The sequence below is a fragment of the Protopterus annectens genome, chromosome 8.part0 (genome assembly GCF_019279795.1).
Source record: "Protopterus annectens isolate FY-2018-M chromosome 8.part0, PAN1.0, whole genome shotgun sequence".
Classification (NCBI taxonomy): Eukaryota; Metazoa; Chordata; order Ceratodontiformes; family Protopteridae; genus Protopterus; species Protopterus annectens.
The window spans coordinates 1,518,100,395-1,518,125,861 of NC_056741.1; the positions used below are offsets into that span (position 1 = coordinate 1,518,100,395).

The 25,467-nt window shown below is 37.5% G+C and overlaps 1 protein-coding gene across 1 annotated transcript in view; it reads right to left on the bottom strand.

Annotated features, from left to right (window-relative positions):
• Nucleotides 1-25,467, bottom strand: part of KIRREL3 (kirre like nephrin family adhesion molecule 3) — a 2,095,651-nt gene that overhangs the window by 453,787 nt on the left and 1,616,397 nt on the right. The window lies entirely within an intron of this gene.

Sequence of the window (25,467 nt, forward strand, 5' to 3'; positions counted from 1 at the left end):
ATGTCAGTACTTATCCTGAAACTGAAACAAGTTCTATGACCAAAAAGTTTAAGACAGATTGTGGCTATATTCTGGGTATTCATTTTAGTTATGATCTATGTTCTACAGCTGTAAACTTTATAGTCTTTAAATATATAATTATGCAATGACTGCTCATCTCTATTCAAAAATGAGCACACTGATTAGATAGCCCAACCAGCATGCCCATTGTAAATCAAGTATATACCAAAAGAAAAAAGTCCAGCCAATGAAGTGCCTACCATTGACTAGCCAGGCATTGTGTTAGCATATGCTGGGCCAATGAACTACCTACCATTGACTGGCCAGACATTCTATTGGCATATGCTGGGCCAATTAAGTACCTACCATTGATTGGCCAGACATTCTATTGGCATAGGCTGGGCCAATGAAGTACCTACCATTGATTGGCAGGACATTATATTAGCATATGCCAGGGACAGCAAAATACAAGAAAAATAAGGTATGGTCTGCTAAACTAAAGAAATTGAAACATAAACAATTGTCCCTGTCTTTCCCTGCTGTCAGTCATAAAATCCTGACTTTATGAAACATTGATAAAAACAGCAACAGGGATTTTCCTTGTTTAATTGCTTCTCCTGCACTGCACTGATGTACCGTGCAAGCATCTGAACTTAACTTCCATACGCAGGTGCAGTACATCGACCTATAGAAGACAATGCAGAAGAAGACTGAAATGCTTTTATACAAATACATTATTTAAGAAAGGTAAGCAATTTATTTATTAAATAATGTCATTGTATAAAAGGAGTAATCCATTTCTGTTTGTGGGTATATGAGGATGTTCCCACGGTTGGCTTTTTTTACTCACTTGGGCTTTACCTTAATAATCAAACCACACCAACCATAGGTTAATCCTGATATAACCATGCACAGTCATGGATTATTACATCAGCCAGTGATAAATCCTGATATACCCATGCACCCTCATGGATTATGACACCATCTGTGGGTAAATACTGATATACCCATCCACAGTCATAGATTATTATACCAACCAATGGTAAATCTTGGTATATCTATGCTCATTCACAAATTATTGCACCAGCCATGGGTAAATCCTGCTATACCCATGCACAGTCATGGATTATTATACCAACTGTGGGCAAATCCTGATATACCCATGCACAGTCATGAATTATTACACCATCTGTGGGTAAATCCTTATATACCCATCCACAGTCATAGATTATTCTGCCAACCATGGGTAAATCTTGATGTATATATGCACATTCACAAATTATTACACTAGCTATGGGTAAATCCTGATATACCCATCCACAGTCATGGATTATTAAACCACCTGTCGGTAAATCCTGATATACCCATGCACAGTCATGGATTATACCAACTGTGGGTAAATCCTGATATAACCATGCACAATTGTGGATTATTACACCAACCATGGGTAACTCCTGATATAGCCATGCACAGTCATGGATTATTAAACCAGCCATTCGTAAATCCTGATTTACCCGTGCACAGTCATGGATTATTATACCAACTGTTGGCAAATCCTGATGTAACCATGCACAGCCATGGATTATTACACCAACCATGGGTAAATCCTGATATATCCATGCACAGTCATGGACTATTGCACCAGCCATGGATAAATCCTTATATACAGTCATGGAATATTGCTTAATGAACCTGTTTTCTACATGGTATTACAGAAATGTCATGATATGAACTATGACTTTAGTTTTTATCTGTTTTGTTGTTTGAGTTCCATGTTATATCTACCACCGGCTTAGCTTGTGGATTAAACTATCATAGGAAGGACACTTATTCAGTAATCAGACAAATTAATATTACAACTCCCCTTATTTGGTTGTCACAAGAATGCAGGACTCAGCAGTTGTCTCCAGATAAACTGACCTACCGTACAAAGTACACAAAATTTTACACATCACCCAGGAAGAAAGAATTTCAATCACACAGCAAGTTTTGAAGGAAAAAGGAAGTAGGCAGGCTAACTTTGTCTATGTATGAAAACAGTCAGACTGAATTTTCTTTCTTGCTAAAAATGTGTATCCTTAACTGAATGATTTTTTTTACTAACCAAGCAGATACCTATACACAGACCATGAGGGCCTGTGCTTCAGGCAAGATCAAACAGGACACCAATTAACTTCATATAGGCTACTGGTAATGTTACCAAAACAAAGCACATATCTGGATGGAATTTTGTAATCTTCATTTACCAAGGTTTGTTACTTCAGGTTGTACTATGACAATTAAGACGCAACTTACTTATCTTTGCAAGATCAAATATTCTTATACAAACTGTATTAGTGCTATTAACATTTACAGGTCAGAGATTTGCATGCAACCTGTTACACAGCTATAATTACATACTTAATAACTTAAGTAGTACAGATCTTTGTTGTTTTATAGATGCTTAAAAACTAATATAATTTTCATAATTCAAAAAGTATATATAATTGTGATAGATAAAACACAGCTGCTTAATTTAAATGATAATTAATTCCAGAAATCTAATTAGTCTATAAATTAGAGGTTTCAGTTTAACTAAGCACTGCATGCTTAATTTTTATATCTTTAAAGTGTTTTATCCATCTTCATCCTAGAAAATGAAATGCATGCCCTGTCAGAGTGAACAATTACATTTTGATTTTACATACTATTCTCATAAGCTTATGTCTTCATTCTCTGTGACATTTTTAAAGACTTACCCCTGTTCCCCAGAACAATACATAGCAAACTGAGCTTAAGTTAGTACTGCATGTGTAATTATTAATTTCATTTGTGCACTGGTTGAAAAATCATATAAAATTATATTTTAGTACAAAACATCTAGATCAAGTAGTACTATATGGAAATGGTTTGTTTTAAAAAGTAGTATATGAGCAATTGTAATGAAAGTATTTCCAAAATCAATGTCCATACTTTAAAGCAAAATCCCTGGAACACAAATTCCTTCTATACCTCTAAGATGCATTAGGCCCTTCTTCTTAACAAAATGTATTTTCTCCTCTGTTCAACCTTGCCATAGTGATTTATTACACATTTTATGCATATTCTTGAACAATAACAGATGCCAGTTGCTTCTTATTAAACAGAAAGTGATAATGAATTAACTTTATCAAAATAAGAACACTCTTGTTCTAATTACAAAAGTTCTTGCAAAGTAAACCATAATATCAAATAAAAATTATGGATTGTCTTGCCTTTTCATTGTTACACTTTTAAGATGCAGCACCCAGTTTTACCAGAAAGATTTATTAAAGTTTGATTATTGTTTAAAAAATGATTGAAATGTTGTACAAAGTTCAGTCTAACTTTAACATCTAAAGCATAAATGACAAAAATAATTTGAAAAAAAAAGCATTTCTGAAATACAAATAAAGCAGTTCATTTTTAAATGAAGTCTAATTCTTCAAAATGTGTTTTGAGTAGTGGAATACAGGTAGGCAGTCATCGTTTGAGCAGAAGGAAATAGTTGTAAGAGGTGAACTCTGCAGACTTGGCTTAGACAGATACCATGGTGCCACAAAAATACAAATGCAGGAGCGTGTAAAAGATGCATCAAAAACGACAACTATGGCTCACTGCTTTAGACAACAGATCTCTGGAGAAAGGAAGTGAGACATTGCTGAGTCGGCCAATAGAAACTGAATAGTAAGATAGACAATGCCAGCTCTGTCTGTCTCTCTCTCTCTCTCTCTCTCTCTCTCTCTATGGATGTCGGACATCTTATTGAAATGAAAGAATGCCAACACCCAGGAGATCAACACCGTTTGGTCAATAGTAAAAACACGATGTCGCTGTTCCCTAAAGGTCTGCTCCAAAAGTACAAAATTGTGGAAAAGTAAAGCAGATACACTGGAGACGGACCACCACAATAAATGGAAATATTTATTAACGGACAAGCGCTTTCGCGTACATCAAGCACGCTTCTTCAGATCCATAATGATACATTTGTCAGGTTGCAAATATATATACTTAAAGCTTCTCTTTAATAAGGTAATCAAGTAATCAAACAATTAAATTAAATAATTAAACAATTAAATTAAATTAAAGTGAAACAAGTCATTGAATCAATCTGCACAATCTAGTACCTAATCACAAAAGAATAAAAAGCATAAAATAATGCGGTATATAAAACACATTTCTAGAGCTTCTAATACGATGATCTGAAACAACAACTATTTAAAACATTTTAAAAATCTTTTCTTAAAAACGTGTTTTGCAAAATTGCTGAACCACGCTCAAAAATACTCGTAACATTCACTCTCAAGCAAAGTAGCTCATGAAGCATGTTATGCACAGTACTAAGGACACTATGATAGATAAATAACTATTATTAACTATAAGGACTCAATGAAATCTGTGAAGACTGCAACCTAGGAAATGAAATTACTGACAACAATGTTGAATAGTGTAAAATAAAATGAAAACATTATATAAATGAACTAGTTTATGTAAATGATCCAACCTCTCATCTGTATAAAGTTGCCTGCACGTCTATAATTTCGCAAGATATGACAATGTGAAAAGAATATATATTGCTAATGAAGTCAGATTACATAATGGACAAGAGTGTGTAAAAGGAAATATGAACCTCGTCATTATGAGACAGACGTAGCGTATCCATGGACGTTTATATAAATATGTGTGTTACATATATATATTTTTGGAACAAAAACATGTAAATATTTTTACTACATTTCTATGTTTAGCCCAGATATTAATCAGTCATTGTGCTTAAATGATCTAATAAAAATAATCTAATAAAACTTTATGTTTAAATATATGTAGAATTTGTATAACTGTATGAAATACAGAATATATATGAAATGTAAAAATGTGAGTAAATATGAGTAAATGTAGACAGATTTAAAACATATGTGTATATAAAAGGATTTGATAAAATATAAAAATATAAAAATATATGAAATGTATAAAAATATCAATGCTAATAAATATAGTAATAAATATGCTAATAAATATATTGATAAAATGAATATATAAATGAATATGCTGTTATACAACATATCCCAATGGATATTAATATAAATAAAATACAACATAATCATGTCCATGGTGAATGAACGCTGATTTCATAATATAGAATATTAATGTACAACCTGCAAGGATGCTGAAACATATATTTTTTGAAACAAAAGGGTATGAAATCAACTAGCATTTCTAATCTGTTATAATGAAGGACATAACCCATTGAAGCTCTGTATAGAGCATCTTCATTTAACACTATGTGCTTTCAAGGGAGCTCTTACGCTCACATATTGGTTCAGACCTGGACTATATTGAGCCTTCAACTTGAGAATCCAGGATAACTCAGTGTTCTCTAAATCATTGAAAGTGTCTCCCTTTCTAGCACAAGGTGTAATAATTTGTAGCACTCTAAAAACAAAAGAATGCCCTAAGTTGTTCTTGACATGTTTGGCTAGTGCATTTTTTATATCACATTTCTTTATGTCATAAACATGTTCTTGTATCCTTTCTTTCAAAGTTCTAGTGGTCATGCCTATATAGAAAGCTCTGCAAATTCGGCAGTCCGCCAAGTATATCAGGTTCTTGTCCTCACAAGTTGCGAAAAAATGTGGTTCAAACTTGAAAGCTAATGTAGGGTGTTGAAACAATTGATCAGTAGTAATCATATTACACATGCTGCATTTCGTACATGGAAATGTGCCTAATCTCTTGCCCCTATTGGATCTGACATTCCTGTTTAAACTAGGCTGTTCAATACACAACAGTCTACTTAAGTTCTTGCTGTTGCGGTAAGCAAATGAAGGTGTGGGTCCTACCAAATCTGCTATTTGTGTGTCAGTCAAAAGGATATGCCAATTCTTAGTTAGAATATTTCTGATATGTTTAATGTCGCTGGTATACCTCATATTAATTTTCACTGTAGAGTTATCAAAAATTCTCTTGGTATGTCTAAGGCGTTTGTTAGTATTAAAACTTGTACTCTTCACAACTGTCTTATGAATAAAATTCTCCTTAATGTTGCGTACCTTTTCAGGGTTGTATCCCCTGTTAATAAAGCAATCTTCCAAAAAATCACCTTGTGTATATAGTTTATCCTCTGTTTTACATAATCTCTTAATTCTGGTGAACTGACTCTTGACTATATTATCAAAGATAAACCTGGGATGCATGCTATTGTAATGAAGTAATGTGTTCCTCCAACATTCTTTCCTGAAAATGGTGGTGTCAATGGTATGTCGTTGATCCTTAATGATAGTGATGTCTAAGAAATCTATGCTGTGAGGTGAATAGTTAACAGTAAATTTCAAGAATTCAGTAGTGGATTCAAAGTATCTGATAAAAGTAAAGAGCTCGCCTGTGGTACCATGCCAAAACAGAAGTACATCATCTACAAATCTTTTGTAGAGACTTATTTTCTTAAAGCAGTCATGATTAAAAAGGTGAGTCTTCTCCCAGTGCAACATCACTAAATTAGCATAAGTGTTCGCACAGGGGGTACCCATGGCCACCCCCCAATGCTGTAGATATACCTTATCTCTAAACATAAAAACATTATTGGTTAACACTAGTTCCATGATAGCACATAATAAAGTCTCTTCACTGGTAGTGAATTTATGACTGTTATTAATAATAAATCTCAAGGCTGCTAACCCAAAAGTGTTCGGTATTGAAGTAAACAAATTCTTCACATCTAGTGTGACCAAAATGCATTCCTCAGTTAAACCATTGGTAAAACTATCCAGACACTCTAATAGCTCATATGTATCCTTTAATATAGAGCTGGTTTCAGAGACCAAGGGTCTGAGTTTCTTTTCTAAATAAACTGATAATGTTTCAGTGACCCAGCCATTACCAACCACTATAGGTCTCATGGGAGGTGGCATTAAACCCTTATGTATTTTCGGTAAACCTTTGATGTATGGTACTTTCGGCTTCTCTATAAAAAAGTATAGGTACAGGTCATAATCTATTTGCCTGCACATTACAAAATCATAAAGTTCTTGATGTACTGTGTAAATTACCTTCTCAAGATCAGCCTAATTAATTTATAGGTTTCAGTTTCATTCAATAGCTCTGACATACTATTAAAATACATATCAGTATCCAGTAACACAATGGCCCCTCCTTTATCAGCTGACTTTACCGTTAAGTTGCTAGCACGTTTCAAAGTGTAAATACTATCCCATTCTTTAGTACACATATTGAAAAACATTGAAGTGTGTTTATGGTCATAATAATATTTATACAGTTCACTTTCACAGGCTTTTAAATAGCATTCTGCCACAGGAGGAGGTGCTGGTGTAAAAACGCTCTTTTTTTTAAAGTCAGTGTTCATCACATTGCTAATTGCAGTATTCGTTCTGTTGTTTTTAACAAAGAACAGCTTTAGAGATATAGCATGTATAAAAAGTCTCAAGTCTATAAGCACCTCAGATATATTACTGACCTGAGCAGGAATGTAAGTGAGTCCACGGTTCAACAGATTCTTCTCTAGTTCTGACAACTTATAACTGGAAAGATTCACTATTAAGTCGCTCCATCCCTCATGCGACCTCTGCGGTCCTGCTGTTTGCCCGAGTACTTCCTCTTCGACCTCCCTCTGCTGTTCGACCTGCCTCTCAATGCACTCTGGTTGTAGACTGGGAGCGGTAAAAAACGCTCAATGTTACTTTGGGCTATTTTAGGTTTGGCACCCAAATTATGTGTAACGGAACGTTGCAGGGCCAACTGGTTCGGTGGCGGTGTGTTGTCTGTTTCTTGAGTGGAAGATGTAGCAGTTCCTGCTTGTGACGTAGGGGCATTCTGTACGAAAGCTGGTGCATTTAAAGGGGAAATATCCTGTGCATCTGATGTGTCATTGCGTATAGTGGAATCAGTTACAAGAGGCGCTTGGTTGTTATCTCAATACCTTGCCCAAACAAAAACTTGACTATTAGTAAAATCATAATAGTCTCTTTGCAATTTGCGCAATTTTATCTGTTGAAGTCTCTCCCCATAGGAGGAAGTCTGATGCAATATGTTATCAAGCCGTTGTTCAAACATAGCCCCTTTAAATTTCATAATAATGTCATTGTACAAGGTTTCTACTTTGCTGTTTAATTCATCTTCTGTCGGTGTAAAATATTCTATCAGTAACCTCATGTAATTGTAGCTCAGATCTAAGTTTAATTGTTGCCACCTTTTTAGCAGGTCGGGGTGGCTATTGCTATATGTTGGCATACAGAGGACCCTCATTCCTCTCGGCACAACTTTAATGTGTAGACAGGCTTCTAAATGCAGTCTCTGCCATATAAGTCTCTGTAATTTGTAAAGAGTATTCTCTAAGTCTTTTATTTGTAATCTTCATTTACCAAGGTTTGTTACTTCAGGTTGTACTATGACAATTAAGACGCAACTTACTTATCTTTGCAATATTCTTATACAAACTGTATTAGTGCTATTAACTTTTACAGGTCAGAGATTTGCATGCAACCTGTTACACAGCTATAATTACATACTTAATAACTTAAGTAGTACAGATCTTTGTTGTTTTATAGATGCTTAAAAACTAATATAATTTTCATAATTCAAAAAGTATATATAATTGTGATAGATAAAACACAGCTGCTTAATTTAAATGATAATTAATTCCAGAAATCTAATTAGTCTATAAATTAGAGGTTTCAGTTTAACTAAGCACTGCATGTTTAATTTTTATATCTTTAAAGTGTTTTATCCATCTTCATCCTAGAAAATGAAATGCATGCCCTGTCAGAGTGAACAATTACATTTTGATTTTACATACTATTCCCATAAGCTTATGTCTTCATTCTCTGTGACATTTTTAAAGACTTACCCCTGTTCCCCAGAATAATACATAGCAAACTGAGCTTACGTTAGTACTGCATGTGTAATTATTAATTTCATTTGTGCACTGGTTGAAAAATCATATAAAATTATATTTTAGTACAAAACATCTAGATCAAGTAGTACTATATGGAAATGGTTTGTTTTAAAAAGTAGTATATGAGCAATTGTAATGAAAGCATTTCCAAAATCAATGTCCATACATTAAAGCAAAATCCCAGGAACACAAATTCCTTCTATACCTCTAAGATGCATTAGGCCCGTCTTCTTAACAAAATGTATTTTCTCCTCTATTCAACCTTGCCATAGTGATTTATTACACATTTTATGCATATTCTTGAACAATAACAGATGCCAGTTGCTTCTTATTAAACAGAAAGTGATAATGAATTAACTTTATCAAAATAAGAACACTCTTGTTCTAATTACAAAAGTTCTTGCAAGGTAAACCATAATATCAAATAAAAATTATGGATTGTCTTGCCTTTTTATTGTTACACTTTTAAGATGCAGCACCCAGTTTTACCAGAAAGATTTATTAAAGTTTGATTATTGTTTAAAAAATGATTGAAATGTTTTACAAAGTTCAGTCTAACTTTAATATCTAAAGCATAAATGACAAAAATAATTTGAAAAAAAAAAGCATTTCTGAAATACAAATAAAGCAGTTAATTTTTAAATGAAGTCTAATTCTTCAAAATGTGTTTTGAGTAGTGGAATACAGGTAGGCAGTCATCATTTGAGCAGAAGGAAATAGTTGTAAAAGGTGAACTCTGCAGACTTGGCTTAGACAGATACCACGGTGCCACAAAAATACAAATGCGGGAGCGTGTAAAAGATGCATCAAAAACGACGACTATGGCTCACTGCTTTAGACAACAGATCTCTGGAGAGAGGAAGTGAGACATTGCTGAGTCTGCCAATAGAAACTGAATAGTAAGATAGACAATGCCAGCTCTGTCTGTCTCTCTCTCTCTCTCTCTCTCTATGGATGTTGGACATCTTATTGAAATGAAAGAATGCCAACACCCAGGAGATCAACACCATTTGGTCAATGCAGACATGTGGTCAACAGATGTGCAACATTAACAGTCCCTGGGTAAGGACATATTTCCTTTAGAGTGAATGTAGAGACTGTACAGTCTCAACGTTAGCATATATAATTAGTCTGGGGTATGGGGGGTGCAGTGCTCATAAATGGGGCTGCAGGGGAGTTTGCCTCCTTGCTAAAACACTCGCCATTGGTATTGTCTGCTCTGGGATAATCCCCTGAACAAGCATAGAATGTAATGATATCTGTGACTTCAACATTATGACATTGGCCTACCTGATGATGGCGCTGTCTCTGTTGAATCAAGTGCTTGGCAACCGCATATATATATATATATATATATATATATATATATATATATATATATATGTATTTATATACATTGTAACACATATATATATATATATATATATATATATATATATATATATATGTGTGTGTGTATGTGTGTGTATTTATATACATTATAGATAATAAAAACGTTAACAATTGTGACAAATTCTAGGTACATAGAAGACCATTAAAAAATCTGACAATATCAAAACACATTTTCAATGCTTTTGCAAGGGGACAAGCCCCCCTGTGCCCCTCCGCCCCCTGCTAATTATATATACCAACTCTGTTGTCACACAGCAGTAGGAAAAGGGCATAAACCCCTCCCTAGTATAAGTTCAGTTGTGTCAGTCTTTTTCAGTCTGTGTGAGTGTGTGCATGTATATATGTGTGTGTGTGTGTGTGTGTGTGTGTGTGTGTGTGTGTGTGTGTGTGTGTGTGTGTGTGTGTGTGTGTAGATATATATATATATATATATATATATATATATATATATATATATATATATATATATATATATATATATATATATATATATATATATATATGGCAGATGCATGGCTTACTTAAAATGACTGAATCAAAATAAGACTGACAGGAAAAACACTGACAGAAAAAGATCAGAATTGAAAAAAGATCAGTACTGAAAAAGACTGACAAAATTAAAATTTTCCCTAATGCTGTGCAACTTTGGAGTTGGTATATATACACACACACACACACACACACACACACACACACATATATATATATATATATATATATATATATATATATATATATATATATATATATATATACATACAATTAGCAGGGGGATCTGGGGATGCAGGGGGCTTGCCCTCCTTGCAAAAACACTGAAAAATGTAACAAAATCTAAGCACATAGAAAACTACTGAAAAGTCTGCCAGCATTGAAACACACTGGGGTTTTATGTGTTGTGGAGGAAGATGTGTTAGAATGCAAAGGCCACATGTGGAACATTATGGATGAGTAGCATATAGAGTTTTTATGCAGCAGGTGCTCCCTTGCAGTAGCACAACATGGTCAGTGGACTTCCTGTGGCTGATCCACCTGTGCCTCTGGTGTGCAGGCACTCTTTGAGATTGGGAAGTCATTGTCTGGAAACTGCAGTACCACCACCTCTGCACCAACATCCAGTGTGGAGGGCACTACTGGCAGATGTGAATGTATATCCAGATGGGGTAGTTGTGTGGAACCCACCAGCAGCACCTGTTGTCCACACACACACACACACACACACACACACACACACACACACACACACACACACACACACACACACACACACACACACACACACAGCTACAGTGCCCATCACCACATAATCAAATGATACGGACTGGTCAGTCACACCCCATCTCACACACTGTCTTACATGGACACCAGTCATTGTGGTCCTCCCTACCTATGAAAATCATGACAGCTGCAACCTGCCCATAATGCACTGTTACTTAGGTAGCCTGTGTCTGATGTATAGGGTGGCCAATCTACACATGGAGTAACACAGCTTTGGTGTAGGTTTGCATGCATCATTTTTTATGCTATATAGACAGCTTGCTCTTTCCCATAATAATTAAACAGATGCTGCCTCTTAGTTAGTGCCACAGCATACTGCACCCACCTTAGGTTGGCACAGTTATCACTTACCATCATCTGCTCCACAGGCTTCTTATCATCTTTTTTCCCCACACTTCACTCTGGAACTTTTGTAGTCTCTTAAATGAGTCTGCTCTGATGTATCTGTCCCTGAATCAACATGATTTGTAATTTTGCGCAAACTGTAAAGATTTTACTGTATGTTTCAGGGTCATACTGTGGTGCACTATCATAGGCATCCAGAAGGTGTAAGCATTCTTTTAGCAAACCAGATACACATATGACAATGACTAGGGTATGGGGCATAAAGCACATTGTTATATATTCATTGTCTGCCATAGTCTGAGAGTTTTCAATTGATTTCATTATCCATGGCTTCTGGCTATATCCAACATCACTAATAAATTGTTTCTGTAGAAAACTAGCCCATACAAACCACTGGTATATTTCTCATGTGTGTCACATATGGGACTCATATGCACTGCCTGCATGGCCTGTAGACACATTGTATAGCCGGGCAGTTTCACCTGCTCCCCAGGTGAGGTGAGGTGAGGAATTTTTGCAATGTGGGTTCAGTCTATGGCCCCCAGTACCTCAGGGAACTGTCTTAAGTCATTAATTGCTCTTAAGGTGCTGACTCCCTCTTCTGTGGTATATGGAAACCCCATATGCTCACCCACGTGCTCTAGTATGGTATCCAGGAACTGGTGGAGTATTCTTGTGATAGATGCTTGGGATTCAAACACTGTGCCCCCTATTGGTTGCTGAAAGGTCTCTGTAGCTAATTCTCAAAAAGTTACACATACCTTAGTGTCCACAGGGATACTCGATGATTCCTGTAGTCCTGCATATGAGGTCGATGCATCCTGACATATCCTACATGAAGCCTCAATCCACATAGTTGAGATCCACTGTTTTTGTGTCATTAAGCGCACAAAATGTTAAGATGACTGGGTGTTGCTGAGGGTGATGACCATGACTACCATCAGTGACAACAGTTGATTGGACATACATATTAACTAATGTGGAAGCCACCCCTCATATGTGTTTGTAGTTTGTCTCCCATAACCCCAATTTTTTTTGGTGGTGAATGACCATGGTGGGAGCATCTTTCTATGTAAAATATATACATCTCAGAATTGCTCCATTGCATTGTTCATTAGCATTTCCATCTGCCAGTACCCTCATTTTAATGTTATTTCTCATTTCCATGTCACTATACTACCATTTGCATATTATAGACTATAGATAAAGAAGCTTCAACCTCCATGCTTTGTGTATTCATACACAGGGATTATTTATCATCCAGAATGAATAAGGGAGACGGACGTTCATGATGGAATGTAGCAGATAAATGGCATGTGTCAATAATATTAATCTGAAAGGCCATTCATTTCCATTAGAAGTCAGTTACTGATGTTTTCCTCACAGATATTGCTATTTCTTTAGGTTAGTATATATAATGAACTTGTCTGTGGCTTACCTATTAATTAGGATGATATTAACATATAACAGAACATAACTAGCATGGTCGCCTATCACTTCTATGACACTGTAAGTCAAGTAAATCATTCCTGCTTCGACTGTGTCTTTATACTTCTATTACTTTATTTGTAGCATTTACTGGCCTGGAATGAGACAGAAAAAAAGATTCTTGAATCAAAGCACCTACCAAGCTAATAAACAAGCAAGCAAACAAATAAATAAAAACAAGAAAATAAATATCATGCTTTATTAATGTATATTTTACAGTCTATTGCATACAAATATTTTTCATACTGAATGTTTTCACCAACTCTGCATAATATTAACATAAAACTTCTATTTTTATTTATAGAACAGTCGTCTGTGACAGCTGTTCCCTGACAGTAGTTTATGCATACAACATTTTCATTTAGGAATCTTGGCAAAACATTTTGTTTGCAACCTGACAAGAAACTGCCTTCCACTCCAAAAATGAAATGTGATGAACTTTCATTTCCACTGTTTTGCATTTGCACTGTTTTGCTATCTCTCACTTCCATATTTTATGTCAGACATGTTTAACAGCTGTGTCGCAGTTTGTTTCAAAGGCAGCATTTCGCACTGGAAATGTTCAATTTTAATTTTATTAAAAATGCATTCATCCTTCGTTGCCCTAAAATATGGATTGTTACACTGGATTACTAACTATTATGTGAGAATACGGTTGTGCTATTTGTTAATCGTGTCACAGTTTAACTTTGTTGACTGTTCTTCAGTACAGTGATCAGTTCTGGGCGTTCTACTGAAATGTCACCACTCCAAGCGCCGAATCTTGAACGTCGCTCTTCTCCTTTAAACTTGATTTTTGCAGCAGATCGTATCCCAACCCTCTGAATTTATATACGCTTACAACAAATTCTATATTCTGAGAAATGGCTAATTTTGTTTTTTAAATGGGTAACGTCATTTTTCATGGCAGCAAACTCAAATAAGTTTTTTTCCTTTGCGGTCTACTCACCTTCACCTTCCACAGCGATCGTGCCACATGTTTCACAAACTCCACACTGTGACATTTATGATAATGCCAGATTCGGTGTTAATCCTCAGCCCTAAGCACTGCAACCCTAGAAGATGAGTTAGAACAGAGTGTAGCATTACTCTGATAGTACTGCTGCAATTTACTTTATGCTGGAAAAAGTAGCATACCTGGCTTCAGGTAATATGAGGGAGGTATAAAGCTGGAAAAAAAACAATGAAAGCGAATTTAATATATATATTTAAAGATGTGCAGTTAGTCCTATTTGTTAGAACAAGAAACTGCCACATTCATAGCAGATAAGCTGTGTATCATGAAGCAGAAGCAGTTTCAAGGTTGCCCATACCATAGGGTGATGGCCTGAAGATTCGTATTCAAAACAGTAAGGCTGTTAATAGGAATTTAATTCTTCCCATAGGGACATGTATGGCATGTGCACTTATGTTAGCAGGAGGAAACATGGTTGCTGTAAGTCAAGGTGGCAAGCAGTGCAGCCTGTTTATGACTACTTTATAATGAGATGCATCACAATTCTGTAATGTTAAAATGGGCCAGCATTTTCTCAGAAACTGTGGCATAATTCAACAAACCTACTTTCCTTTCAAAAAAGGGAACAGCACTTACCCATAACTATTAACTTCAAAATCACATGCTCAACTAATCATGCAGTCTCTTTTCCAGCACCATAATTAGGGTGTTACAGAAATGCCAGTGAGAAAGATGTCTTTAAACTAGAATATTGCCTCCTGTCCCGCCTTTTTAAAACTGGCCTCACCATTCCACTTTGCTATTCAAGAGAAACTGTCCTTGCCTTCCACATAATATTAAAAGGGCACACTAACCATGGCAGCTCTACAATATGCAGTGTCTTCAGTATTTACAGCAATATCTCCTCCATTCCAGGAGCCACTCCACAGTGGAACTGTTTAAGCTGTACAATGCCTTCATCTACAGACAAGTATCTGGTTTCATCAGTTGCTTCTGGCACTGGCTTTTCAAAATAGGGCACATCTGGGACTGTCACTTCAAAAGAAAGTACATGTGGCACTGCCACTTTAAAAGGAGGCACATCTTGCACTGCCACTTCAAAAGAAGGCATATGTGGCACTGCCATTTCAAAAGAAGGCATATCTTGCACTGACCCTTCAAAAGAAGTTACATCTGGCACTGCCACTTCAAAAGAAGGCACATCTGGCACTGTTTTTTTCAAAATACACATCTGGTACTATCACTTCAAAAGAAGATACATGTGGAACTGCCACTTTAAAAGAAGGCACATCTGGCACTGCCCCTTCAAAAGAAGTTATATCTGGCACTGCCATTTTAAAAGAAGGCATATCTGGTACTGCATTTTCAAAAGAAGGCACATCTGGCACTAGCTCTTCAAAAGAAGGCATATCTGGTACTGCATCTTCAAAGGATTGCATATCTGGCACTGCCTTTTCAAAGAAGGCACATCTGGCACTGCCTCTTCAATAGGGCATATCCATCTGGTTACAGAAGTTCCTCAAAGTGCTCCTCTCACCTCTTGATAATGTTCCCAACAAAAAGCGGCATTTCCAAGACTTACAGAGAACAGTCTGGACAACATCTTCCACCCCTGTCTGGAACTGATGAATGGTTTGACAAAATCTTTGTTGTGGCTTTGGAAAATCATTTTGTGATCTTCATTTTGCTGAATTTTGCAGATGATTTGCTTCTGGTTTCTTGGTAACAATTAATCATATCCAGAGACCCTTCTGCTAGCACTGCATTGAAGGGCTGTTTCTTTAACCCAGAGGCTTCCTTCACTACTGGTCTCTGCCATCATGTCCTACGGATCCTGCTGTAACAAGCACAGACCATGTTTTACATAGAGCTCCTTGTTAACACCTCAACAACTTGTCTTGAACACAGACCATTCTCAATCCACTTCATTGGATTTCCCTACAAATATTGGACATTACCTTCTGGACATGGGAGTTGGCACTCATACCATACAATTACCTGTGGCAGAAATTCACTGAACCTCCTCACTATGATTGGTTCTCCTGGCTCTATATAGCTCTTGCTATATGAGCCACCTTATCAGGTAGTGAACAGCCGACAGCTCATCAACTCTCTTGACTTAGGAATCCAGAGCATACAATGTCTGATGACTTGATTCAGATTTGGCCCAAAGTGCTCTCGTATTAAGGACATTTATGAGTTACCTTGTGTCATATCATGGTGTGCTTTATGGACACACCAAGACTAGCTGAGTAATCTAGTAATAATTCCCCCATTTTAATTATACCAGAAGGGCTACATAGTAGATTGGTGGCACTGCGGCAAGTATTAGAGCCACAAGTTCCAAGAAGACGGAATACTTTATAATATTCATTAGTTAAATATGCAACAAATAATAAACAGAGTTTTCTCTTGTATATCCTATAGTTGTAGTGCCTGTGAAACTGTTATCCACTGGCACAAACTCCAACTATACAGTTCCGAGCCAGGCTGCTGGAACATAAGTATTCCCATACTCACCTGGGATGTCTTGTGAGTCACAGCTCCAGAATAACAAGAATAACAAGAAACGCTGCTGATTGGGGGCATCTGATTACAGTTGTACACATTATGCTGCTTAATGAATTCCCATAAAAACTGCACTCCCAGTAGCTAGTAAACCGACAGCTACCACCTACCATTATCGATTGCATTAAAAAAATCAAAGAGCATTGTCTCTTTAAAGACCATATTCAGCATTATAATAAAAGAAAGAGCCTTCAATAAATCTGCATGTTAACTGGAATACACTTTTGCTGAAAATAAAAACTTAGCAGAACTACACATGTTTTAAAAACTGCTACCTCTACACCTAAAGGAAACTTAGGATTGTAAATTATATAGAAATGTGTGCTGTCAGCTTCTTAAATGATTGTCTCTGAACTCTATAGGTATGCTTTCAATAAATGTTAAGAGTTAAGAAACTTAAACAGCCTTGATGTTCTAACATGACATAATATAGAGCTTAGCTGTAGTCTACCTGTACATACTAATTTATTGCCTCTGCTTTCTCAACTTGGTTAATTATTGTAGAAAGCATTCCTGTACTAAAACTGTTAAATCTTTCCCCCTGAATCTTGCTGAAGAGTTATGCTAAGTAGCATTCCTTTACTTAAAAGCTTTAGTACTACTCTGTTCAGCTGCCAGCATTGCATCAGGGTCAGGTTGTTGCCCACTTTTGTATCATATTGAAAACAATGGGTGCCAGTTTTGTCATGTAGAGGGATAATGCCCCAACTATTACTGAGTAACATTAGATGTTCTTCGTGTTTCTCTGTTGCAGTCATCACACTTGGGTTATCTGCCTGCAGGTAGCCCTCAGTCAGCCCAAATACCAGAGAATTAATATTTCTGCATTGGATGCTGTCACTCCAGGACTGCCGTCAGGTCGTCAGGGGTATAAAAACAGGCAGCCAATGCCATTACATCAGTTTTACTTGTCCCAAATGTCAGGAGCCCCCCAAATAGGGAGCTAAGTTATGGTGGGGAAAACACCACCAGTAACAAAGTAAATATCAATACCCCTGAAAGGAGTGAGTAATAGCCATAGAGAGGAGAGAGTGGGAGAGAGAGAGAGAAACCAAGGGGCTGGATGGAGGGAAACCAGGACTGCAACAGTGAATACACTTGAACATCTATATTTATGGTAAGTGTACACAACTGTACTAGGCTCTTCGTGTTTCACTGTTGGAGTAATCACACTTGGGTGGATTCCCAAAGCTGAAGAAGGGTGGAGGCAGTCAAGTAAGAATTAGGGCAGGCTAGTATGCCTTTCTGGACTGCTGTTGCAAAACCTGCCCTGGATTTGGAAAAGATAGACAGGTGGTAATGCTTGGTGAAGGTGTGTACTGAACTCCAGGTAGCAGCTTCCAGGATGTCCCTGGTAGGGACTCCCCTGAGAAATGCTGCAGAGGTAGATGTTGCCCTAGTGGAATGTGTTCTGACCCCCTGAGGGGTTGGTTTCCCATGGTGCTTGTAACAAAAATGGATGCAGTGTGCTATCCATTTGGAAACTGTTTGTTCATAGGTTCATAGGTAGGTACTACGCTATCTGCCCGAAGGTATTTATAAGCCTATCCGGAATATGCTGGCTTTCGCCACCCCCTTAGATTAGTTCCCTGTGCCTCTGTCCAGCAGAGCCATTGAAGTGATCCCTGGGGTAAACTTCCTGTTTCCCATCCACTCATCAAGATTTCTCTTGAAGAGGGTTAGCGAGGAGCTCTGCCTAATGTAGATTAGAATCTTGTTCCAGTGCATGAGAAGTCTCTGGGACAGGAATCTATCCCTCCAGCACATCCTATTTATTGTTGTGGTGAGGTTTACATCCCTGGAATGTATGGTTCGAGGGGATATGGTTTTCTTTAGGTGGAGCATGTCCATCAATTCTGGGTTAGACATGGCCTTGTATGTCAGGCAGAGATTACCTGCAACCTAGTACAGCTGGAGTTTCTTCAGTCAAGCTGCATAGGGCATCTGCTTGAGGCCAGTCCTTGGTGAGGTACTTCTGTGGTCTTTCCAGCTGTTGAAGGTGTCTTGTAAGGTACATCCGAAATGGGGCATTGTACTCTATGATGGGTCTGATGAGTGACACGTAGAGGGGCCCGATGACCTCTTTCTATCTAGATGCAAACCCTTTTGTCATTAGGTGGGCCACATAGAAGGATTTTCTAACCACTTTGGCAATGTGATTATCAAAGGAGAGGTTACTATCTACTTGGATCCCCGGATCCCTTATTACGTCTTTTGTATTTAGGGGGCTACCACTTATGTGATAGTTTGTGGGTACTTTGTTTTTTCCAAAGAGGATGACTATGCACTTTTTGGCATTTAGCTTGAGGCCATGGTTTTGACACCAGGTATCTGTCTCAGTGAGACCCTTTTGGAGGATGTCTGTGTCAGCTGGAGAGTCAATTATAGCCCCTAGTTTGCAGTCATCTGTGAACTTGGTCATCCATAGTCCTCCTGTGCTTGCCTGTACCTTTGAGAAGTATATGCCGAACAGGAGGGGTCCTAGGACTAAGCCCTGGGGAATGCCACTTGTAACCAGTTTAGACTCAGAACTAGTTCCCGCAACTCTTACCATGTGGGTTCTGACCATGAGCCAGTTGGCAACCCATCTTGTGACATAGGGGTTTATGTTCAGGCTGGTGAGCTTGTCTATAATAACTGAGTGGGGAATGGTGTTGAAGGCTTTTGCGAGGTCGAGGTAGTTTGTGTGGACCACCTTTCCCTCATCTATAGCCTTTGTAACTGTCTCAAAGAAGTCCACCAGGTTTAGGAGGCATTATCTGCCCTTAACATAGCCAAACTAGGTGGGGTCCAGTGTTTGGAGCTTCCCAATGTCTCTGTTAATGAGATCCATAATGATCTGCTCCATAGCATGTAGACCAAGCTAGTCAGGCTTATAGGGCGATAGTTCCTGGGGTCCGTTGTGGCTCCACCTTTGTGGAGTGGAATAACCGTTGCTGTGCACCACTCTGTGGGCACATATCCTGTGGAGAGGCTGAGTTTAAACAGTGTGTTTAGGTGAGGGGTTAGTTCATCTTTGAGCTCATGTAGGATGCAGCCTGGGACACTGTCCGGTCCCATTGATCCTGTGTTTTTGGCTTTGGAGAGGGCTGTTTTAACCTGAGTGTCTGTAATTTCAGGGGCCCTACATTCTTCTGGTATAGTTATGGGCCCTTTTGGGGGTGAGAGGGGTGAAGCTTGCACTGAACCTGTCTGCCAGGATATTGGCTATATCGGTTGGTTCAGTGTATTTTGTGCCATTCTGTACTAACTCCGAGCAGATCTTAGATTCTTGACATAGCTAAAGAATGCCTTGTGGTTATCTTTGGAGTCCATGACAATTTTTCTTTTGAAGCTAGCCTTGGATGATTTTATGAGGGAAACATAGTTTCTTGCTGATACTGATCAGGGATGTCTTCCCTTCTTGGAATTTTACTCTTTTCTGTACTAGTTTCCTCCTTCTATTGTATAGCTTGTTTATGGCAGGGGTCCACCAGACTGGTTTCCTTTTCTTGGAGGAGTGAGTCTTGGTTTTGTTTTGGATAGCATGATCCATGCATTCTTGTAGGTACCCGTAGAGTGCATTAGTAAAGGATTTTGCAGCTTGGATAGCATTATCCTTTAGCATGGGGGCTTTTTAACTTATCACCTCGGTCTTAAGTAACGTGAAGTTTGCTTTTGAAAAGTTTTTCACGGTGGTTTCTTTGACTGGGAGTGGTGGCGGAATGTGGATAGTCAGAGTGATTAGTTTATGGTCAGATCTAACCAACAAGGGGTTGATGTCCGGTGTGGAACACCAGTCACCCATGTTGGTGTTGACCAGGTCCAATATGTTGTCACCTCTGGTGGGGGTGTTGACCAGCTGATCCAGGGCGTTTGAGTTTATAAATTCTAGGAAATGTTGGACAAGGGAGTTTGTACTTGAGTAGTTCTCCCAGTTAATGTTTGGGTAATTGAAATCACCAAATATCAGGGTGTTTGGTAGGACCTTTATGTTTCCCAGTGTTTCCAGGAATGTGGAGTGGGGGTCCTGGGACATGGTGGGTGATCTGTAGCAAGCTATAATTTGAATAGCAGTTTTGCCCATTGTTAGTTGCACGTGGATGACCTCTGAAGCACTAACCTGGAGGTGTGGGCATCCTTGATGAATATGGATACTCCCCCACCTTTTGTATTTTGGTCTGGGTTTTGTAACTGAAATGTATGGTATGAGTTGTAGCCTGGTAGTGCTGGAGCCTTAAATCAGGTTTCTGTTACTGCACATATACTGATTTTCTCCATACTGAGGAGTGCCTTGAGTGCATGCATTTTGAGGTTTAGACTTCTGGCATTGAGTAGCATTACCCTCAGTTTTAGTTTTGAAATGGCCTTGCCCTCTGCCCCTGTTGCAAAGCTGATGAGTATCTGGTCAGATTTTCTGAAGGGCTTAGTCCTATCAAGGTAGAATCTGAGCTGTCCGTGCACATCCAAGGAGTGCAGGATCCTTTCGCCTTTATTTTGAGGATTAGGGAAGAAAGTTGACAAATGGATGGATTGGTTGAGATCCACACTGGACACCACTTTAGGCATGAAAGAAGGGTTAGTCCTGAGGGAAACCCTGTCAGCATGGAAAATAATGAAGGGTTCCACAGCCATAAGTGCTTGTAGCTCAAACACTCTTCTAGTTGAGGTGATGGCCAGAAGCAAGGCTGTTTTCCAAGAGAGGAATTTTAAGTCTGCTAATGCAGCAGGTTCAAAGGGGGGAAGTGCGAGCTTTTACAGTACTAAGTTAAAGTCCCAAGCAGGCGTGGGTGCTCTCCTTGGTGGCCTTAAGTTGTTTGCCCCTCTCAGGAACTGTTTGACAAGAGGGTGCAAGAAGCGAGTTGGCTCAGTGCTGTAATGAGCCAAAATGGCTGAGGCATGTATCTTAATGGAGAAGGACAGGCCTTTGTGGAGTAGATCTGCTAAGTAATCCAGGATTAGAGGCAGGGACAGCAGAGTTGTGTCCTCTTCTTTAGATAGAATCCAGAAGCAGAACCTTTTCCACTTATCAGCATAGGATTTACTTGTACTGGGTCTTCTGGCTTCAAGAATAATGTCTAGCACGTCATGGGAGGCCATCATGGTTTTAGGATTTGAAAGGTTGGGAAAGTGTGGGAACTAGCAGCTATATGTCAGCTGTGTAGAGAAAAATAGTATATATTTAGATATAAACACACACACACACACACACACACACACGCACACACACACACACACACACACACACACACACACACACACACACACACACACACACACACATATATATATATATATAGAGAGAGAGAGAGAGAGAGATGCAATATATATATATATATATATATAGACATATATATATATATATATATATATATATATATATATATATATATCAAACAAAAATATATGGTCTCCAAAACTGCAAAATGTGTACTAAAATAAAAACAATAGCTCCACCAAACTAGAAGCTGTTGAAAAATTTATTGAGTCAGCTCTTTCATCCACCACATACTTTACCTGGACTTCATCAGAATGCATTTTCTGTAACAAATTTCCACATAAATAAGTTTCAATATTGGGTGGCATGATGCCAGGGTAATCCTATGGGCTAGGCTTGTAAAGGCTCCAGGGCTATTAGCCTAGCACCTATGAACCTACAAACCTTGGTTGGGAGGGTGGCCTAATAGTTAAGCTGTTTGCCTTAGAAACACAAGGTGCAGTGTTTGAGTCTCACAAGGGATAATTAGCTAGGCTTACAATAGCTCGCAAGGGTAGTTAGCCTAGTACTAACCTATAAATTAATATATACTAATGATATGCTTTTTCAAAGTTCAAGAATAAAATAAATACATAAATAAAAATGCTGGTAGGCAGAGTTTCACGGGCACAAATCACTCAGGTGATGATAAACCAAAGGTGTATTTAATAATAAAAATCCACAAGAAAAACAAATAAAACGTGAGTGCTTTCGTTAAACAAGTGTTAACTTCATCAGACACCATTAAAATGTAAGACAACCGTTTATATATATATAAAAAACATTTAGCATCATGTGAATATTTAACATGAGATTTTAAAAATGATTTTGGTTTTAGTTTTATTCTATTTATAACCATTCATGACACAAGTATGAGACTAATAATTTATCTTTTAATTACAAGTTTTAGTTACATTTAAGATGCAACAGTTTCAACTGTAACACAGTCATCAAGGGGTTAATTGATGTTCTATCTCAGTGTTGCTTAACTAGCTGTCTCTCTTTGCTTACCCAATCAGAATATCTTTTATATGTATATAAATGGTTGTCTTACATTTTAATGGTGTCTGATGAAGCCAACACTTGTTTAACGAAAGCACTCACATTTTGTTTTTCTTGTGGATTTTTATCATTAAATACACCTTTGGTTTATCATCACCTGAGTGATTTGTGCCTGTGAAACTCTGCCTGCCAGTATTTTTATTTATTTAGTTTGTTTTGCTGTTTCTGTTTTTTTAAAGTTCAAGAATAAATTTACATAGTAAAAATACATTTAAATCTATGTACAAGAACATATACAAAAGTGTCATAAAATCATTTGAAAATGTCATTGCAGACACCTATTTTTTCAGACCTAATTTAATAGAAATTAATTAATTTTCAACTGCCATGACAGTAGTAGCTAATTCTAATTATCAGAACAGTTCCCCTCTGTCTAAAGCCACTGCGAGTCCCCTCTCTGTCAACTGTACTTGTGCCAAAAAATAAATAAATAAAACTTTTAAAACTTTCACATGCAGTTGTGTACAGATACAGAACATTATATATTTATTTTCTTTTCACAGAATACAGATGGTGCTGTATCACTTCTTGACATTTTCACTTGTTTTCCCAACCTAAATGAAGAACAGAAGGTTCAATTGGCTACACAAACTACATTGTGCTGCATGAAAACCAGCTCAGACCAACATGGTTTCAAAATAATTAAAATCATCAGGGTTAGGAATATTCTTGAAAAGTTACAATCTTGCCATTTTACTAAAGCACAGGTATTAGTGATTTTCTAATGGTGGCTAGTCATACCATATCTGTAGTTCATATCTTATTTCTATTCTTTTATGACTGGATTTTACCTTCACAGTTCAGCATACCTCTCATCTTCTTAGCATAAGAAATATGGGCAAAGCCAAAAATAATGGTGGAGGGGGTGATGGTCCAAAAATAGGTACAAGTTTTAAATATTGCTCTTATGAACTTAGAAAGCTTCTGGCATAAAAGTCATTGCATTAACATGTGTTTTCTGAAGAATATGAAGTATGAGACTCAAATTTCAATTATTATTTAGTGACTTCAATCCTCAATGATTTGTCACAAAACTCAAATTTATATGAGGAGCAGACCAAAAATATGAGGCAAAAATCTGGACATTCTGCCAAAATCCGTACAGTTGTGAGGTATGCAGTTCAGACGTGCTATCATCTTGTTACCTAAAGCTCCAGAGCCATTTACCCTCTCAGGACTAAGATCCTATTACCAATCCTGACCCTAGTGAAACTATTTATAAAGGTATTTTATGGCTAAGTCATAAAGCATGTGAATAAATGCAGCCCTCTGTTTGAGGCTCAGCAAGGAACCTGAAAGAGCTGTACCACCCTAATACTACTCAGCTGTGTCACTGGCATATTCTAAAAAGATTCTTCCACTGAGATAAGCAGAGCCTTTGATTCAGTTGACCAGTGATTCTGCATAGAAAATTTAAAAAAAAATGCAATTTGAGGCTGGATCTGAGAACTGATTCCATAACTTCTGATCAGGATGTTTAACATCTCTGATAATGCCCTTCTCTCACATTTGGGACTGCTTGAATTAGGAATGTCATAGGTTCAGTACTAGGTCCATTTCTGTTCTCCACTGTAACTATGACCTTGTGAGAAAATTCCAGTTCCACAAATTACTGTGAATGTGGATCATCTACTACTCCTTAAATTAAAGAAGGCAACTGAAAGATGTCTTCAAGTGAACTTTGACATGTTACTGGACCAGTTCAGCATTATAGCCTTGTAATTTATACTAGGAAATCTGCCTGAATGGTATTTGGCTATGAGCAAAAACACAAGAATACCACTGCTATTACAGCTATGACTCACCATGCATCCTAAACTGTCAGGTGCAACATAATAAATATATGGGACACCGGCATCGCCCGATCCAGACCCAAAACATCAGGCTGACTGCAAAGAAATACATCACCTCAAATATCACTGCAGAGTCTCCTTGTTAGCAGCAGATGATACCATAAAAACAGCTGACATAAATCTTAAAATGACTACTACATAATATACACTTACTTTTATTTTCCTTAACTCAAGTAACAGCACTAGCACCTTACAAAATATCCCCACAAAGTGAAATCTACTCTCTACTGAGGTGGATACAAAACAGTCACATAAAATTCATGGAGAAGTCCCTGCCATACCATGATAAGACATATGAATGTCTCAGCTTTGGTCATAATGTTAGATATTTCACTAAGCTATGAGCATGTTTTTAAAAACCTAATAAAGATGCAGCTAAAATCTTTAG